The sequence below is a fragment of the Corvus kubaryi genome, unplaced genomic scaffold (assembly GCF_017639235.1).
Source record: "Corvus kubaryi isolate FWS band 111438036 unplaced genomic scaffold, C.kubaryi_AGA036_p1.0 37396, whole genome shotgun sequence".
NCBI lineage: Eukaryota > Metazoa > Chordata > Aves > Passeriformes > Corvidae > Corvus > Corvus kubaryi.
The window spans coordinates 25519951-25539957 of NW_024581135.1; the positions used below are offsets into that span (position 1 = coordinate 25519951).

General features: G+C 38.5%; 1 protein-coding gene across 6 annotated transcripts in view; it reads left to right on the forward strand.

The window, feature by feature from the left end:
- PARD3B (par-3 family cell polarity regulator beta) overlaps nucleotides 1–20007 on the forward strand; it is a 402580-nt gene that overhangs the window by 241769 nt on the left and 140804 nt on the right. The window lies entirely within an intron of this gene.

Sequence of the window (20007 nt, forward strand, 5' to 3'; positions counted from 1 at the left end):
CCCTTGGGGAATATTCTTTGCTCTAGGAGCAGAGAAAGGGATAGGAACTTTGTTTAGTGTGACTTGGGAAATTTCAAGCTCAGCAGTTCCCCAGTGTTACAGCTCCTTTACGATACAGAAGTGGTAGAAGTGATTAGGAAGAAAAGTCCAACACACAGGTATTTTTTCCAGCCATGCATTAATACTAATTCTGCCTTCCCCCCCCCCTTTCATTTCCTGTAGTGATACTGGGCATATTGTTGTATTAACTGAGGCTTGGAGGTGGGTTTGATGTTCACATTCCATACTTGCCACTTCTCCCCTAGGTCAGTATTGCTGAATATTGCTCTGTGTAGAATTTAGTGAAGCAGGTCAAGAGAGCATTAAAATCCCCAGAATGTTTAAGTAGTATAAAATGAAAAGAAGTGTAGACTTTTAATAGTTGTGATGAATGCATCCACTTAACACAAGGCCTGCTGATATTTGAAGTGAGCGGTCATCTGTCTGTGGTAAATGCGGTGTGTGCCAGCCTGCGGTGGGCTGGAGGAGCGATGTGCCTGCAGAGCTCTGTGGCTCTTGTGCACTGAAATTCTCTCTCTAGGAAATGGTGCGGTGCTGGCAGGAGTTACGGGCTGTGGGCTGTTTGGGGCATGCATTCTCTTCCTGAGACCTGGCAACACTTCCCACTGTGACTGTCTGTGCTGAGCCTGCCACCTTTCTTGTCTTTGCTGAAAGTTTCTGCTATGAGTTGGAGCTTCCTACTGCCTTGTATTCCAGGTTGTTTCTGACTCATACGAGCATAGGAGAGCTTGTAAATATGTGGATGTGTCTAGAGGAGTGCAGAAATAAAGCTTTCTGTGTTAGTGCAGAATTTCACACAGGATAATAGATGCTGCAGTTCTGTGGAAGTGGTCATTAGCACCTGACATCTTGGTATCTTGGAATCCTGGAATATCACATGCAGAAAGAATTGTTACTAAATTTTAAGTGATTGGAGATGGCAAAAGCCCAAGAAAACTGGCATTAGGCCTAAGCAAAGGTTAAGAAACAGTATATTTGAAATTTGAAGAATGTAAATAAATCAGTGCTTTTTATTGAAACTGTGAAGATTCAAAGTAAGGCACAGCAGCCAGCAAAGCAAGTTTAATGTTTAAAATCCTAGGGGCCTCTTGCTGTATGTTGATCTTTAAAGTAGAGAGCTTCTCTGGTGATGGTGCCTGAACAGATGGCTCATGACTGATAGTAAGCTGGTTTTCATCATGGAACTCCTTCCTTGGCCCTAAGAAGAAAGCTGAGAACAACAAGTGAATCCATCGTGTCTCCTGCCTTTTTAGGGCTCTTTAAGGCTCTCAGTCATCAGTCCTTTAGCTGTTGACAGCCACATTGCATCCATTTCAGAAAGCAAAACGAATTCCCTCGGTCTGTGTCTTCTGTAATTGAGGAGAAAGTGATGATGTGATTCTAACACCCCTGCATAACATTTACCACCCTCTGCAGCTAGAACTGGAGTCACAGCCTTCCTGTCAGTCTTTTTCTGACTATTGGTTTCGTGTTCCTTCAAGCAATACCTGTGATGAATGATCTGCAGATATTCAGGAAAGACCTTCAGAGTATTAGGTGCTGAGAGCTGGCTGTGATCAGTGTTGGCAGCTACTGTGATTCTTTTAGTTGCTTGTTGTGACCGAAGAGACCAGCAGCCATGGCTGAATGCCTCATTTTATTAATCCTTTCCCTCCAGGAGCTGTTTTTTTGCTGGGCATAATATTCAGTGCTGGCAGTGGGTATCCTGAAGTCGCTGGTGCCAAGGAGTTAATGAATTTGGAAAACTTCCCAGATAATACATCTGGCCCTCTAACTTACATTTTGGAGCATGAAGTGTGAGATGTAGAAAGAAGAGCACTGAACTAAATGAGCTCCTGGCTGAAGAGAGGAAGGGTACACTTTTCTTTTTTTAAACTAGTTGACTGAAAGTTAAAAATTACATAGTCCCACAGAAGATTTAATTAATGTGGGTTTGTTTGGGGTTTTCATTTTACTTTTTTTTTTTAATTTTGTAATACTATGTATTTGCCAGTTGTATTATCTTCTAAGGCTTGAGTATAGACAGGGAAGCATTTTTATTCTCCACTTTGAATGATTCTTCTCCTTCGTTTTTTATTTTGAAGTCCCATCATGTTGCCATGTCAATAAAAAGGATTTTGAAGGTAATTGATGTTTCTAGTCCAGCTCACTTCTGGAATAGTATCTTGTGCAATGTTTGCTTCCTATAACATTGGAAATAAGCCTTTATTATATAAAATGGGTTGCTGGCACTATTTACTAAGAGCAGAGCAGGAGAGTTTTTCTGTACATAGCAGTGACAACCCAAGTGGAAAGCATTTTTAGAAGAGTAGAAGGCACTTCCTTGAGTTACCGTCGACTATCAGCAGGTACTTTCCCTTTACCTCTGGCAGTGACACCATGCTGCCCTTTCAAAATATATCTCCTCTTGTGTTTACCCATTTTTCTGCCTGATGTCTTAATAGATGAAATTTTTCGTTTGCTTTAATTTAGTCTTGCATGGGGTGATGTAGTTTCTGATGGTTTTGGTTTGACCTACAGGAAATAAGTATAATGATTGGTACCTTCTCTGTGAAGGCACAGAAGAGCCCTATTGACATGAGAGCAAACTTACGTTTGCTTGGGTTTTTTTAAAGACATTAAAATGCAGTTCCTTCCCTCCACACCCCCCAGTGTGACATCTATACTGAAGCTGATCTATATCTGATTCCTGCTCTTTTTGATTATTCACCTCTGGTTGCGAAAATTCTTTCCTTAATCCTTCCCCCATCTTCAAGTTGGTTAACTTATCTAAAAGCAACCTTTGTGGACTGAATATCTGTCTGTGAGGAGAGCACATCTGTGACCTAAAAGGTTCACCTGCAGATTCTCAAGGACCAGGGGAACATGCAGGGCATAATCAAGTACCAGGAACTGTTGCTGCACAGCATTTTTCAGTAGACTTTCTCCTGTTCTAGAGTTGCTCAGTTCACAGGCTGAAGGGAGTAGGAAGGGACCATTCTGTCCAGTGTGACCAGTGGGCTCGGGGCAAAGCAGGGAATTCCATGGAGAGAGGCAGACTTTAGTTCTACAGTTTGTCCAATTTAAAAATGCTCGTTTCCTTAGAGCCGTAATAGTGGCAAGACCCTGACTCTGCTGCACTGACAGCTTAAATAGGGATTTTGTTCCTTCCAGTGCTGGGGTGAGGACCTGGCAAACCGAGGGATGAACAGAACTAGAACTCAGCACTAGAAGTTTGCATCCATTACTGAAGGGCGACTGCACTTACAAAGCTTGCAAATAAAAACCTCTGTTACCTTGCTATGGCAGTTTTCAAGTGTTTCTGTGCAGAAGGACCAGACTAGAGGATCTGGCATTGATTTGTTTGAGTCTTTCATGTAATTACAATTTTTGTTGCTATCTGCAGTTGGCATAAATTCCTGTGTTCAAAAAAGGAGCTGTATTTTTGGTTGCCAGTTGTAATGCTGCAGTTGACAAACATAGATGTTATAAAAGAGAAATTCAATATAGTATAGTTAATCAAGTGCCTCTTTTTTTATTGCTTTATAATCTTCTCAGATGCCTAATTCTGAAAGCAAAATGACAAAATTGTTCGATCAAAGCTTCTGGAGTTTAATTCTTTTTTAAGAAATAGTACAGTAGTTTAATTTTAAAGACACAAAAAAAATGAGCATTACATGCAGGACTAAATTTTGTCAGCAGTTGCATGGAATAACTGACTGCTTATGACTGACATGTACATCACAAAAAAACTACAAAGAATAATTCTCAGTCAGAGTTTATACTAAAAGAGCAAACACATTAAAGAGAAAAGATACAGGTGAAAACTATTTCTTGCAGTCATTCTTTTTCTGCCATTCTGTAAGAAATATGGATAATTCATTAAGTCTCAGAAAAATCCCTTTGCTCTCCTTCACTCAGGTTTGCTTTTCCTTTCTCTTTTTATGTACAGAGTATGGGTGTAGTGTGCGGTAGTCACTATGTTATCACCTGTTAAGTGTCATGCGTGACACATCCCATTACAGATTCTAGGAAACCGAAGGTGTTTGAAGTAAAACTTTCCATTCAAGTGTCAATTGAAGCGTGGGTTTTATTTGCTTTTTTTTTTGACAGAGATTGTTCTTTTACTGTCTCTTAAAATAACTCCAATATTTGTTTTTGTTTAGGAGAGGAAAAGATAAGAATATATAGCTAGAGGCTGGGAAGATAGCAAGCTACTGGGGGAGGTGGTGAGGAGCTAGAAAAGGATGCTGGGAATGGTGGGGGAAAGGGAGATTGGGCATGTCAGTAGGTGAGAAGGTGCAGTGTGGAAAAGGGTGACTTAACAGAGAGAGGGGGAGACCAGCTTGTGTTGATCTAGGACAGTGGAATTGGAAACAGAGTGGGGAAGAAAAGGGTGGCAACCAGCTGTGCAGTAAAGAAAACTGCTTTTTAAAGTACAAACAAAACCAGCCAAACAGCAAAACCCCACAAAAACAAAACAACCAAAAAAAAGTGACAACCAAAAAAACCCCACCAACTTCCCACATGTAGAAAACTCTATATAAAATCTCCATTAATTAGAAGAATATAAATTTGAAGGCTTAAGGTGACTGAAGTAGACAGCTCTAGCTGTAAGGATGTCTGCAAAGGCAACTCAGACCCTTTCTGTGAGTGCTGGTGGTGTGAGAGTGTTTAATCAAACCCTAACACCTCCCAAAGACATTACAGTCAGCACAAGAGGGATCTGGTTCAGGGCAAAGAAGGCTGTTGTATAGGGCCCAGCCCTCACCTCATTTGTTGTGGAAGGTGAAAGGTGTGTAGCTTTTGGTTTATTCTGCCTGGGGCCAGGGTGATGATAGTAGTGTAGATGCTCTTAAGGAAAAAGAATCATAATTTCTGTTTTCTAGTCTTTCAATGTTGCTGAAACCATTTTCTAGCTCTGCCTGTACCCCAGAATTGCTGGGGGCCAGAAGGTATCTTTCACCACACTCAGTGAAATGTTTTCTGGTGCCTCGCAGAGGTGCTGGGTGTATTCGGGCTGTGACCAAAGTCAGTCGCGATAGTGCTGTGAGCCCAGGACATGCTGCTTGTCATGTGTTCAGAAGAGGGTGTGGAGGGCAAGGGAATTAAGCCTTGAGAATTTTAAGATGGGAACCTGAATCTTCATCCTCCTGTTTCAGTTCCTTGTCGCTGAGACACAGGTTGTGCATGTTTGTCTTAAAATGACGTCATTAGTGTTTATTGAAAAACCCTTGCTACTAAGGCTTTGAGAAAGAGGCATGAAGGCTTTTTACTGCTGATGTCAGATATCAACGTGTGCTCAGTACACAGGGAGCAGGGGAATTGCTCTACATGTGGAAGAAAATATTAGATCCCTCCTGAAAGAAAGAAACTAGAGTTTTGTAAATAAAATTGTCATGATATATTTGGGACATAAAATGAAAGTCTATTAGAATGTGCACACAGATAGAGAGAGAGAAATTGGACACCTCTGCTGTGGCATTTTTCAAGCCTAAGCGCTTTACTTTGCAATTTTAATAGTACTCCTTTAAGGTCATTTTTTGTATATAATTTTAATACGTAGTCTGTTGCTTTAACTACTTTCATTAAATTTTTATGAGCCTTTTCAGAAAATCAGATGGGAAAATGCAAATAAATTATGCATTTTATTTAGTATGTAGTAGATACAGTATTACTGTATGTATAAACAAATAAAAATGTTTATTAATATAACAAACACTATGTTGAAAGATCGTGCTGTAGTCTATAAACCACACAGGCTATAAAGAATCACTTTGAGTTTAAGTAGCTAGTTCCAGCCCAAACCTCTGGATTTGGAACAATACAGAGTGATAGTATAAAAAGATTCATTATCTTAGGTATTATATTATAAAGGGGGGTGGCTGGGGGGGCGGTCATGAATTATGAGGCACAAGATTGAAGCTGAAAACCTTAAAACATTCATTTTCTGAGAGCAAGTACTTAATATTTTATAAAACCCCACAGACTCTCTGGTTGCTTAGTTTTGCCTTTTCTATCCTTCTTCCCCTCCTGGCAGAGCTCACCAGTAGTCTTAAAATTCTGACCTGAGCACTCACCAGTCAGCACAGTGCTGTGTGTCAGTCAGCGATTAGCTTACCTGTCTTTTTACTGCTCCTTCACCCTGTGAGATGCCAAAGCAACAGAGAAAGTATGTGTAGGTAGTGAATCATATCAGTGTTAAGAGATGTGGGTATATACTTGATTTCTTCAGGTCAAAATAATGTGCTCATTTAACTTCTGTTCGATGAGAAAATCCCAGCACCATAGGAGAAAACTTCCTAGCACCACTTGTGCAGATCAACACAACTTTGTTTTCATGCCAGTTTAGGGGGTTTTTTTAGGGGAGTTTTGGGGAAGTTTTGACATTCGTCTGTATGTGTTGTACTTCACATCAACTCTAGATAGAGGAATCTTCTCACCTAGAGTAAAAAATGGTAAAACGATCAAAATATAGAGCGAACTTCGCCCTTGTTTGTTTGAGCAGTTTCACACCTCACAGGTAGTTCTGCTCATTTCAGTGTTCCTCAGGCCTCAGTGATAATGTGTCTGCAACAAGAGCTCCTTTCAGACCTGTATGACTTGGCATTAAAAGCTCCGCCTCTGTCTTTCTTTGATCTTGTTACAGTAAATACTTTATGATTCAAATTGAAAGAAGGAAACTTAGACATTTTTAAGGAAGTTTTCATAGCTAAAGAAGCAGAAACAATAACTCTTCAAGTTTAATGATGAGTGACGTTTACAGCTCATGAAGAGTCTTCACTTCCACTGTAATTGGCATTAGCAGAACAGAGTGCCTGTTTTAGTAGTGATTTTTAGAAAAGGGAAGCCAGGAATAACTGCTGTAGTAAATAGCAACAATTAATGAGAGGGCAAACAATACTAGAATGACTAATACTGAAATACACTTTTGCAAGTTGAGCTTTCATTTGTAAGTGTAAAGTGCTTGTAACCTTTGGTAAGGAATTGTCCTTAAACTTCAAATAGAATTTCTTAGTGCCTTCAAATAAATCAATCGCCTTGTAGTTTTCAGTTAAGCAATTTAATTGCTTAATCAGACTAAGAACCTAGTGATTAAAATTTAACAGTCATGTGGTATCAGGCAATATCAATATTAGTTCTTACTCAGGGTAGCTGGTTTAGATCAAACTGAATGAAATAGAAGGCATGTTAGCAATATGCTTGAGCATGCAGGAATGTCATCTAAGTCTTCTCCAGAGTTACGGGTACAGACATTGAAGAGTGACATAGCAATAAGACTGTATTAAAGCTGCCACAAAACACCAACTCTCAGTTCTTAACAAAAGAATCAGAGAGCTTCTGTGCTAGAACAGCTTTGAGGGTTGTTGGATTTTTTAATTATCTACGTTGAAAAAAATTAACCCATTCTGTGAAGAGCATCTATGCAAGAAGGGACCATTCTCTCAGAACTGACTTGAAATAAAGAAATAGCAAAAACAGTTTGAGAACATAATGAAATGCTGTGCAGAGATCTATAGTCTTGCCATTCAAAAGCGCACCAGTGTTGCAGGAATATGGGTAGTCTTGATCAGAAGTTATCGGAGGTGCTGAATACTAATTCTCTTTTGAGTTGGTATAATACCAAGTGCAGTGAGATTTTTGGCCCATGGTTCTGTGTGTTTTCATAATGCAGGCAATGAGGAATTGATAGGAACAGGAAGCAGCAGCATGTTTTTTGGGGGGAAGGGGAGGTTGTTACTGTTCTGGACAGCTTTCATCTGTAACACATCCCAGAAAGTTAACAGTGGTCATGCTGGATCAGACAAAAAGTCTGCATGGCCTGTGTCCTCTTTCTGATAGTATCAAATGCTAATGCCTCATGAGAAATGCAGAGATATGACAAGTTTGTCTTACTTTTCTCCAAGAGCTCTCCCCACCTTCGGATACTCAGGGACTTAAGGACTGAAGGCAAGAATAGCTTCTATTTAGCTGATAATCTTCAACAGATCTTGTATCTCTTGAGTTTTCTTACTTCCCTTTTAGCATATGTAAACTCTTGGTATCCACAACAACAAAAAGAATCGTTCACATAAATGTTTATCAGCGTTGTTGCTGTGAAGAGAAATTATGACTGATTACCCATTTCCTTCTTTTTCTCTTTCAGCAAGATCTGAACCCAAGTAGTAGCTTTCAGCTCCTTCCTGGGGGACTGCTTTTTTGCAGGGGGGCCAATTAAGCATATGGTAGAACAGCCATTACATTTTTTTATTCTACTAACATTAGCCTCAGTGTTTCAAAATCTGATTTTAGCTTTTTGCTCTGAAGTGAATTCCATAGTGTGTTTCACTGTCCAATATGAGGGTTGACATACTGTGAAGCTGTAGAAACAGCTCTGAAGAAGAAGCTGTCAAGCAGCTCTGATTAACCATGTGCTAATATATGCAAAGTTTTAAGAATTGTGTTAATATTTTAGTGATTGATTGCCATAAGTCTATACTCAGCCACAGTATGGCTTGTTTTGCATTATCTTTTTGAGAATATGGAATGGCATGCATTATACAGATTAACCAATATTCCCTCAGAACGTGGAGAAAATACTGGTCCACAGTCAAAGACTAAAGAAGGTGAAAATATTTGATGAAAAATAGGATACAGGGCAGAATACAAATGCTAGTGTTCACTCTTGATACACAAGAAAAATTAACATAATCATATTGATGATAGTAGCTTTTTATGTAAGGATATCACTGAACATGAGAGCTCTTTTCTTACTCACTTGGTCAACTTGAAAAAGTTAACTGCAGCACTAGCCACTGTAAAAAAAAGGCAAAATAGAATGTTCCGATATTGCTAGAGAAATCTGGCCGAGCTGCTTAATATCGGTGACATTGTTCAAAATATTTGTTCTTAATGTTTATGAGACTGACTTTTCTTGTAGTTGGAGCAAAAGCTTATGATCTCAAGAATATAAGTGATATTTGTTATTTAATTTTAAAAAGCTACTGGGCTAATAACACAAGCAGTAGTTTCTAATTTTCATACGGTCGTAGCATGAGTGGAGGAGTGATGTGTTTGCAAAGAATGAAGTTTTATAGCTTTATGTTGTATGACTATACAGCCTTCATTTGTAAGTAAACTGTGTCTGTAGGCAATATCTGGATTTTAGGGACAAAGGGATATCAACATGCTATCCTTTTAGTATTAAAAAAGGAAAACACAATATTCCAAATGACATTACTATAGAAAGGAAATTGTTGCAAATGATTCAGGGTATTAAATGGCAATATGTCATGTGCAATATCATATTAGAATTTGAAAACCTTTTACGTGCTAAATCTCAAATTAGCCTACCAGGAAAAGGTTAATAAAAATATCATTTCTTTCTGTTTATTTGTGCTGTATATCTGACAGCATTTTCTTGAACACACATTTATATCCTGGTTGGGTCATGATCAACAGTCACTCCTGTTTGGCACATTAATGTCATTACTTTGACTCCATGAAGGTTCTCTGCCTAGAGGTCAGGTCCTGCTAAAGTAAACTGTCAGGCTCAAGGAAAACCAAAGCTGTGATTAAGGATTTGCAGATTCCGATTTCAGAAGTTAGCATTATGCAGCATATTTTGGATGGATTCCATCAATCTTGACCAAAGACCCATTAAACATCAGCAAAGGAAGAAACCATTACTTAATATAAGAAAAAGAGCAAATCAAAGCACATTGCTTGGGAAGGGTGGGGGTTAATATATTAGTACTTCTAATTTGTTTAATGCTGTAGATCTAGAAAAAGAACACAGGAAAAATTTACTAATTAGTAATGTGGATAAGTGTCTTCCAAATTTTTTTTAACTTTTTTCTTTTTTTTGACTGGACTGTACTCACCACATGGACACACAAGAGAAAAAATAACCCAGGGAAAATACTGCAACAAACTATTCTTGTGAACTACAGTTGGCAGAGATGCTCTTGCCTCAGAAAGGTCACATGATGATGTGTTTAAGGCATGAAATAATATTTCAGAACTACTGATAATCTATGATGACGTATCTTTTTGCTCTTTATACTTCCAAAGCTATTACTTCTTTCCAGACATTTGATTCCTTGAACTAAATGAAAACAGCACTTTCAAAGAGTGAACAGTTTCCTCTTGAAAGGCACATGAGCCCATTTGTTTCTTCTTACTCTTTCAGCAAGACATGGATGTAGCTGAGGATGGCTTTCTGATTTGCTAAAATATCAAAAAGCTTTTTTTTAATCCACAGTTCACTGCTTTGAATTCACTACAGGCCAAACTTCATAACATCTGACACTCATGCTGTAACTTGTGTAAAATGAGTTATTGTTGCCTGCCTCTCCGTGGGCAGGGATGTAATGCCAAAGCGTGGTGCTTGCAGAGTACGTGATCAAAAGACATACAGCTGGCATAAGCTGGCAGACAGTGGAAAAGTGTTGATTTACTCCAGCTGAGGATTTAGTCACTAGGCTTGAACCAGACTGAAAATTAACCTACCTGTCCTACTTCTGGAGTCCCTTGAGTACACTTAGGCCTTGATCTTGGATTAAGGCTCTTGAAAATTGCAGTTGCTGTCGACTGTTCTGCACAAAGATGAGAGTTCAATGTTAATTTAGGGTGTTTCACTGAAATGATGTATTTTGATTGGATTGCTGTCTTTTTGAAAAACTCCTCTGTTTCTGTAGAAAAGTTGCCTTTGTAATACCAGACTTTGAAATTTTGTCCGAGGATCCAACCACCAAGTAGCTGAAGTACATTAAACCGGGCACTGAGTTTTGCACCTGATCCATGGTATTGTATCCGTTTTCTGACACAGTTGATCAAGCATCTGGTTATCCAAGGACTGGATTATCCTGATCTACTCATAGCTAGACTCTGGTTCATGCTTCAAGAGTGTATGGGATCACTGAGCAGAATGATGTGTTTTCTGGTAATATTGAGTCCCAGCTTAGAGGAAACCCTTATTTTTCTAAGATATACCATTGGGTTTGTCTGTGTTAAAATGTCATTTGGCTGTGCTTAACCATGATGTCCTGGTTGCAGTATCACTATGACTGCTGCTTACCATCCTGAAGACATTTGGAATTTTTGATCATAATTTAGGATGGGATGTTGAGTAATTTCTACAGAAATGTCCCCATTGGGTGGTAAGGGGCACCAAGAACTGGAATGACCCTTTTTTCTGTTTTGACACCACATTTCTGCGGTCTGGTACCATGGTAAGTGTGTGTACATGTACTGCTCTCCATTTATTGGGCTAGTGAAAGGGAACACAGGAATGTCATTTGTACACAGATGAGAAAAATGGGTAAGAAAAGTTTGTATTCATTTGCTGTTTAAATCCTATTCTAAGTTGTTCCATGCAGCAATTTTATTAGCTTTTCCAGTTTGCTATTTAAACACATTGTACCAATGCAGAACTGAATACTGAAAAGATCCTAAATACATAAATTGGTAATTAATAGCATACCATCTTGAGAATACTGAAAATTGCTGCAGGAGAAACTAAACTCGGAGATCAGGGGAGGTTCCCTTTTCCATGGGGGATATTCAAGGCTAGATGCACATTTGTTAAGCAGCTAGGATTGTAACGAGTTTTCAAAAGACAGATTCATGAAATGGTCTTTATTTAGGATATCTTTTATCCTTGCCAGTGTTTTTTTTAAATACAGCTTTTCCATTAAAATGACACGTCAGGACATACCTAGCAAGGGAGCTGCAAACTTCTTACAGGTGCTAAAACATATATAAAGTGTAATGCAGTAAATTGTATAGACTAGGCCTCAGAGTTAACCAGTATAGCTGAAGTAGTATTTTGTTGGTTTGGGGTTTTTTTTAAGCAGGCTGGGAGTGTAATATTGTAATCCAGTTCTGACTCATGCCTGGTGAAAACTCAGAAGACAGCCAGATGTTATTGGGTGAGAGTCTGTATCTTTGCACACTACAGAACAGCTTAGCAAAATCCTTTGCTGGAGATCTTCAGAGGAAAACTTTCTTGCCATTAGGTCCATACATTGGACTTTTTTTTCCTAAGGATTCAGTTTTGTGGAAGAAAGCCTTGAAAATACAAGTTTACCCAGATCCAACTAATGTTAGAAGAACATGTAATGTAGATGTGAGAATTGAGCTTTCCTTCCCTAAAAGTTGCAGTGAAGGATCTGGTTCACAGCCTACTTGCATGCAAAGCTTGAAAGGTTTCCTTTCAGTCTCTTTTGAATTATTGGTGAATAGAAGGGAAAAAATTATTGTTCAGATGGAGGAATTTGTCCCACTTCGCAGTTATTCTAATATGGCAAGAGGGAGCTGTATTCTTTGAGGATTTTTTGTTTTTCTAAAAACAATCCTCATCTCTGGAATGAGAGCAAGTGAAGAAGTTTCAGTACAGAGCATAGTTTAAGGGGTGAAAAAGAGAAAAAAGTTGAAGCATGTAAAATAAAGCTTGGTTAAAGTCCCAGTATCACTACAATGATGGATTCAGCTTTGAGGAATCTGTAATAAAATAGTGCTATCAACTTTATAAGTATTCAAATGATCTTAAAAATCTCAGTAGGAAATAAAAAGGAACCTTTGCTGAGGACTTTCCTTGAAAATCTTCATAATCCTTTCAAATTCTGCAGGGCTTTTGAGTCTCAGCCGTGCCGGATAACTCTTTCTCTTAGTTAATAGTAGGTTTGACAAAGTTCTATATATTCCCATTTAAGTGTTGGATTTTTGAAATGAACTTTTCAAAACTGTTTCAGGACAAATATTATTAAACTCATAAACAAAGCAATTTCAAAAATATGCATGACTTTGTGAATGGCCTTGTAAATAGAGACAGATTGATTACAGGTATATGTCTACCTTCTTTAAAGGTTATCTGCTGGCAACTTCAAGCAAAATGTGCATTAATTTCTTAAACTGAAAATTAACCTATGCACTTTCCTTTGAAACACAAATAGATAAACAGAAGAAAATAGATTTTCATAAATTCTCCTGGAAGTCAATCTATAAACCAAACCAAGTGTAGATTAGGAGTGAAAGATGCAAGTTCACTACTTCTTTTCGTCTGCTTTATTTTAAAGTGCTGTGAGGAACAAATTGTTTTGCATTCCTATGCTAATAGGACACACTAATCACTGGAAAAGGTGATTCTGGTTTTGTTCAGGATTTATGAATTAAGGGTTATTACTGGAAATGGCTCATTTACTCTGTATGGGCCTGAGACAGAAAGTCTGAGTCCTCTGAAGCTTTTGTAAATACACGTTGCAGAATCTTCCCAGACTGAGATGTTTGCCTGTTTGTAGCTGCCTAATCCAGAAGTGGTTCTCTGACAAGGTTAATGCCCAGTTAATTGCTCCTAGCCTTGACACACAGTTTAATTGCTATTTGGCCCACATATGCTTGTTGCTTGCTCTGTGTAGAATTCTAGCGGATGTGGTGATGCAAACTACAGGCTGGTGGAGGGCAAACAAAATAAATACAGTATTTTATGTTCTTTTAATTCAGGGCCAAGTGGATTTGGATGAAGTGTTTATTTAGTTTGCTGGTTGCTTCAGATGCTGTGGCATATTGATTCCTTTTATTACTACCAGCCACTTAACCTGACCTCTCTCAGATCCAGTATTTTAAAAGCCATAAATTTTAACTTTACTTATGAGCAAGGACTGAAATGCTGGGAAAGCCTTTTTATTAGCAGAGCTTTGCCTTCTCCCTGTTCATGTGTCACCCATGGCAACAATATTTAGAGCATCTTAAATTAGAGCGGCTGTTGGGCAGCTCGGTAGTAGTGGGGTTAGCAATAAAAAGAGCACATAAATATCTCAGGCATGTAGGATTCACTGATCAAAGTGTGGGCAGGTGTACAAAAGCAATGCCATTACTAGCAAAAGGTATCCTTTTCCTGGTTTTTTTTTATTAAAAATCTCTCCTTTCTTAATGTTCACAGATAAGGAAGATTTTTTTTTAATTGCAAGTTAAATTGCTGATATTGAAATGTATTTTCCTTTTCTGCCTTAGCTTTTTTTTTACAATAATAATCTTCCTTGTTTCAATAGGCTAAATTCATCACCAAACAACACTTAAAGCAATCTTTAACATACAGCTTATGTAAGTATTTATAAAAATATGCCCAAGCCAAAAGTTGATGCATAAAAATGACATACCACTCTTTGAATTATGAGTAATATGATGGTTATGAATTTCTTTCTGCATTCACATGTAAAGAACTCAAAAAAGCTTTGAATTAGTGAAGTAAACACAAAGCTTAATATGAACTTCTTGCATCTAATTTGTTACTTCTGATTTAAATCAGTAATTTTTAAAAATATTATTACAGGCTTGTTGACTAAGATTGAGTAATAATTTAGCAGCTTGTTTCAAAGTAGGGTTAAGGCCTAACAAAATAGATCATAACCATGAATTTAATGTAAGTTTTGGCTTGCTTTCTTCTGTTTTGGTACTGAAAAAGTTTTTCCATCTGTCCTACAGATCAAAGGTAACACTCTAGATGTTAGCTTCATACTGTCAGAAGTGACTTTGTTTAAATATTAGTGCAGGGACTCTTTGCTTCATGTTAAACTTTGGCCTGGGAACAAAAATGTTGGTTTAGTTTGAGAAGCATAATTTATATCAATTAGTCCCAGAAAGTGTCACATTTCCCTGTCTTTTAAAGCTGGATTTAAATGTTTGACCTTTTCAGGGGGCGGGTGTAGAAGTAGAAATAAAGCAATCACAGGGCACTGGAATTTTTTTGCTACTACTCAGTTCCAGACTGATCAATTTACAAGGTGCCTGAAACCACTGGGGAATCCTATTTTCTAAAAACTGGACTTTTTCCTGTCTGCATTGCTTCTTCTATTGCAGTTTTCCTCTAGCAGGTTGTAACAGCTATATCTAAAGTCAGTTTATACATAAATATCCTTGAGGAGAAAGCTCCTGCTTTGTACAAGATAAGTAGCTTGCTTTATATTGGGACCTGTTTGGAGGGGAAATGCTTCAGTTTGCATCAACTAGAGGGAGAACACCCATCTGCTGGAGAAGGAGAGATTCAGATGCCTAGGAAAACTTCACCAGATGCAGAGCTCTGCTGTGAAGTGGAAGGTTATGTGAGAGGGTAGACTTTTGTAGCCACATGAAGAAAACTAATTATTGCAGCAGATAAGATCAGAGGGGTTTTATGCAAAGACAGGCGTGGCTGCATTTTGTCTGACATTCAGCATTAACCTGGGAAGTGCACGTTCCCCTTCACTGAGGTTTTTGCCTGAACCTCTGCCTTTGCTTCTAGTTCTTATTTAATATTGTTGCACTGGAAAACTTGTTAGCATTTTTGAGATGTTTAATGCCATACATATTCTTTTTGAAATATTAGCACGTTTCATTGCAGTGTTGTTGTTTGTTAGGGATAAGACTGTAGAAAGCAGTGACACCAGCATATGTTTCTAAGATGACAGTAGTGCATTTTCACTTCTTACCTAATGGCTACCTTATTCCAAGCATTTGGTTTTCAGCTGGCTAAAGCTCATCATACCTTCTGAGCCCCAAATTGTGAACTGCCATTATTCATAGCTGAAATTGTCATTTGTGCAAATATGGGCTAAATTGCAATCATTATATGTAGTAAAATAGATTGAGATATCTGTAAACCTGAAGACTGTAGCTGTCTCTTACAATCAGAGAACATGTTAAATTCTTCTATTCTTTGATTTCTCTTTTTTAGATTTTATTTTCTGTCAGCTGGGGTGTTCTTCTGCTTTCAGTATTTCTGCTTATAATTTGGAGTGCTTGGATTGAAGTATTAAATGAGCAAGACTATATATCTTGTCTTTAATATGTAAGTGCAAGATAATGATTCTTCTCTTGCTTTTTATCAAGCCCTTAATCTTTTCTATGCCACCTGTATAAATTAGTGTTGAAGAAAAAGCTACAGTGTGATCTAAGACTTTTCTACAGAAATGTTATATTAAAGCTCTTCATTTGAAAATCACAAGCTCAAAGATGTAATGACTTTCAGATTCCTCTTTCCTAAATCATTCTCTGCATTGAATTGGTGGATGATTGAAGAAGTATCTGAATATAAAAATATAAGTGAGAGAAAAAAAATCCTTTGTTAGTTGTGCATACTGTGAATCCTACCAGAAATAAATGAAACTTCATTAAACAAATGGTTAAGAAAGAATGGAACATGAAGTAATTTGATCACCATATGATGTTGCAATCTTGTGGAGTGAGCAGTTGGATCAGCTAGGTTGTGGTAGGCCTGAGTTCAGTGAGCCCAAGCAGAACATCATGAATGTTACTCGAGGTGTGTGTCCAAAGCAGAGCAGGCACCGAGCTGTACGTGCTTCCTTCAAAGCTGTTGGCATATCTCACTCTGAGTCCTACCACTGAAGAAGCTTGGTGCTTCGTGCTTAAACAGTTGTTTGCCTGCTAAAATTAGTCCCATGCTCTCTCCAGCATCCCAGCATCCACAGGGTAGAACACTTATTGTGTTCATAGCCATTTTCTCTTCCCTAGTACCACATGAACCTCCACCATGCGCATGCAATAGGAACCAGGACTGTGTGCATTCAGGGCACTGGTAAAAATAGAATCAAATTATTTATAATTTATTACAACTTTGTGTTTATTGTATTTTCTCAGTCTCAGTGATCTTTCCCTTCTTTTTTCCTTTATAGGTTTTTTTTTTTTACTTCGCGGTGTCTTTCAAAATGTACATAGTAAGTTAGTCTAACTCACATAAATATGTTCCTCTAAATATTCTCCTTTAGGCATATTCCTGTAGTTTTGGTTTTCAAGAAGAAACATTATGTAAAAAATAAAGTTAATGACAAATATATAAAATGTTTACTCTTTAGGGTGTCTTGCAAGTTGTATTTCATATAGAGTGGCAGTGATTCATGGCTTCTCTTCATGATTCCCTCTGTATGTGCCTTTGGGGTGGCTTGCATTGCCCACAATGCTGTGTCATTTGTTTCCCTTTGATTTTCATGACTGACATCTTGTTTTTGGCATATTTCCTTCAGCTGGGCTATAAAAAAAAGAGAGAAATGTGCAGATGTGGGAAAAAGATAATCTTGGGAAGACCTGTCTAATAATAAGAGTTACAAAAGAACAGAAAGTAGGTTACATTTACTGGTACATTAAGAATTTAAAAATCTGTGTTAGTCATGTTGGCATTGAGCAGAAAATTAAAGTATGTATAAGAGCATCTTTCAGTTAAAGAATGATCAGTTACAGATAACATCTAAGAACCAGCAATTTGGTTTCAGCCAGTCTAGGCAGGTACTGATGTCAGTTGTTGTTTTCTCTTATAAATTCAGGAGAGATGTATAAAGTAATTCACCATTTATAAGAACAATAAAGTAGATGCTTCAGTTGGCTTTTTGTCATTGTACTACAAGAAGCAGTAAAAGAAGAGCTCAAGAATTTAAAATCCGTAAAAAGAAACATTTTAACACAGTGAGCAATTGAATTTCTTATTGCCAAACTATGTTTTTGTACTAAAAATCCAGGTAAGGCTAGATATAAACACACACCATGTATCTCCCGAAATGCCACTTGTTAATAACTTGTAGAAGATAAGAGAGGGTTTTTGTTGTTTTATTTGTTGGTTTGGGTTTTTTTTTCCCCATGAGATAAATAATCATGTTTTCAGGTGTACAGCAGTTCTAAAAGTCTGCAGAAATGAGAAAGGTACTGGGGTGGGTCGAGGAAGGAAATCTCCCAATTTGGGATGTGGTCCTTGTCCATTATGGAGTCTTGTGCATTTCTCTGGAAAGCATCCAGTAATAGATGCTGGCTCAGAAAGCACGGGGACAGGTCTCCCTGCTTAGGGAAGCTTTTTAGCTCCTGTATCCTTAGCTGTGCTCTAATATGTGATTGCTGCAGCTCTACAATGAAAGGGAAAAAAAAGGAATAAAAGCTGAATTGTAAAAAAATACGAAGTTCTCACTGTTGTTAGTGAAATTTCATACTAAATTATTACAGTCTTAGAACAGGTCAGCTGAATGCTCAGTACCAGTCTGTGAGTAAGGGTTCTCAGTAAGTTTTTGAATAAATGAGGACACCTCATAGCATGCCAGGGTGTCTAAGGACTGAGTCACAGTGTGTGGGGAGGCTGAGCACACAGCTTGCTGTTACATGTGACATATGATGCGTCACTCCAAACTTCAGGTGTTGACTTGGATTTTCTTGGGAATGGCCTTCATCCATTGCAGTCTTCCAGTCTGAGTAACTGGCTCAGCTTTATATAAAACAGGCTGTAACCAGCATTTAACTTGAGACTTTTTTTTCAGGTAATGGAGCTTAGGGCAGTAATTGAGTGCAGTACAGCTTGCTCTGGGATGTGTGCGTGAGCACTTCTGTACTTTTTTGGCCATCCAGCCATCTGTAGCAGCAGTCTGGAGTCAGCCCTGGCTGCTGGTCCTCCCCGAGCCATGGGCCCACATGGCCCTGCTGGAGGCAGGAACATGCCCAGCACTTCCTTGCAGACTCTGCAGTTGCCTTGAAGCCATTCCCGGTGGATGCTCCTCCCTGGAGGCTCGGCCCACAGTGTGCTGGGGGCCTGCTGCCTGCAGGGCACCCAGACTGCAGCCCCTGGCAGCCTTTGCCCTCCTCCCCGGGCAGCCCTTGGTTTGCAGCCCAGCCTGGCTGAGTGCTGCTGTGCCCTGTGTCCTGCCAAACAGCCCACCAAGGCTGGCTGCTGACTGAAACTTGACAGAGCTTCCTCTCTGCTGATCAGTGCCTTTCACTTGGCCTTTTTTCACACCATTATGTTTCCCTTGGTTTTTTTCCATCTCAGCCTGTGATAGGCGCCACAGTGCTTCGTACTGATGCACAAGTTTTTAGTGATTTTAAGCCCCTTTATGTTGGGTGCAGGTCATTCCTCTAACTCTATTTTAGCACTTGCTAATTTGTCAATAATGGTAGTCTCCAGAATGGCAATTAGTGAACAGAAGAAGGTTGCACTATGTGATGGAGCAGCCAGTCTTCCCTTACACCTGTTTGTCTCCACACATACCCCCAATCTCCCACTTGTTTTCAGCTACATATTGGTCTGCAGGTAATGTAAGTGTAAATTGCTTTATGTAGGCACTACTGACAAGTCTCTATTTGGTGCCAATTCTCAGCTTTTTTGCTTTTAAGAATTTACTGAACATGCTGTTCAGAATTACTTGCACTCTAGGATTGCTAAAATCAAGCATATCATATTAATATAGCTGTCTCTTCTGTGACCCTTGAATCCCTTCAGACATGACAGTATGGACATGTAGGTGAAGGGCTTCTGTTATGTTCTCCTTCGGCTTGTGTTAGTACTACTTAAAAGTTGAAAGCAAAAGCACTTGAGTTCTCAAAGAGAGAAGGTATATTGCAAGGCAGTCTCTTCCTCAGTGTTTCTATGACACGTTTATTGTTCTGCCATATAAAAACTAAGTAGATGGTACAAAGGCTTTTAAATTAAGCTGTGAATTTCTTCATTGATTGGAGTGCATCTATTCATTGAATTTAGTTCTTTACCTATTCCGCTATCATTTTATTAATACTAATTAACACAAATGCTGCCACAAAATAAAGACTTTCTAAGGTCATAGAGTCAAGCATTCAAAGAGGAGGAATGTTCGGCAGACTCAGCATTTTCTCTGTTTTTCTATGAAGTGCTTTCTTATGCCTGTAATCAGGGAACAAGGCAGCAACAGCAACATCATTTATGATAACCTGTACTTTGGTTGTTTCTTGAAAAAGCTGCCGTGCATGTTGGTATCACAGCACCAGTTTCAGCTTGAAGAAGAAGGTTGGCTAAAACTTAGAACTAATAATGTATCTTCTCTCAGGTGAAATGTATTTGAAAATATCAACCATTTATACAACCTATCTCCTAAAAAGCAAAACACTTGTTGTGTAGCAGTGTTTGTTTTTGTGAGTCTAAAGATAATGCTCTCCTTGAGACTGTTAGCAATGTCCAGTTGGACATCACTGGCAAAGGTGGAAGAAGCA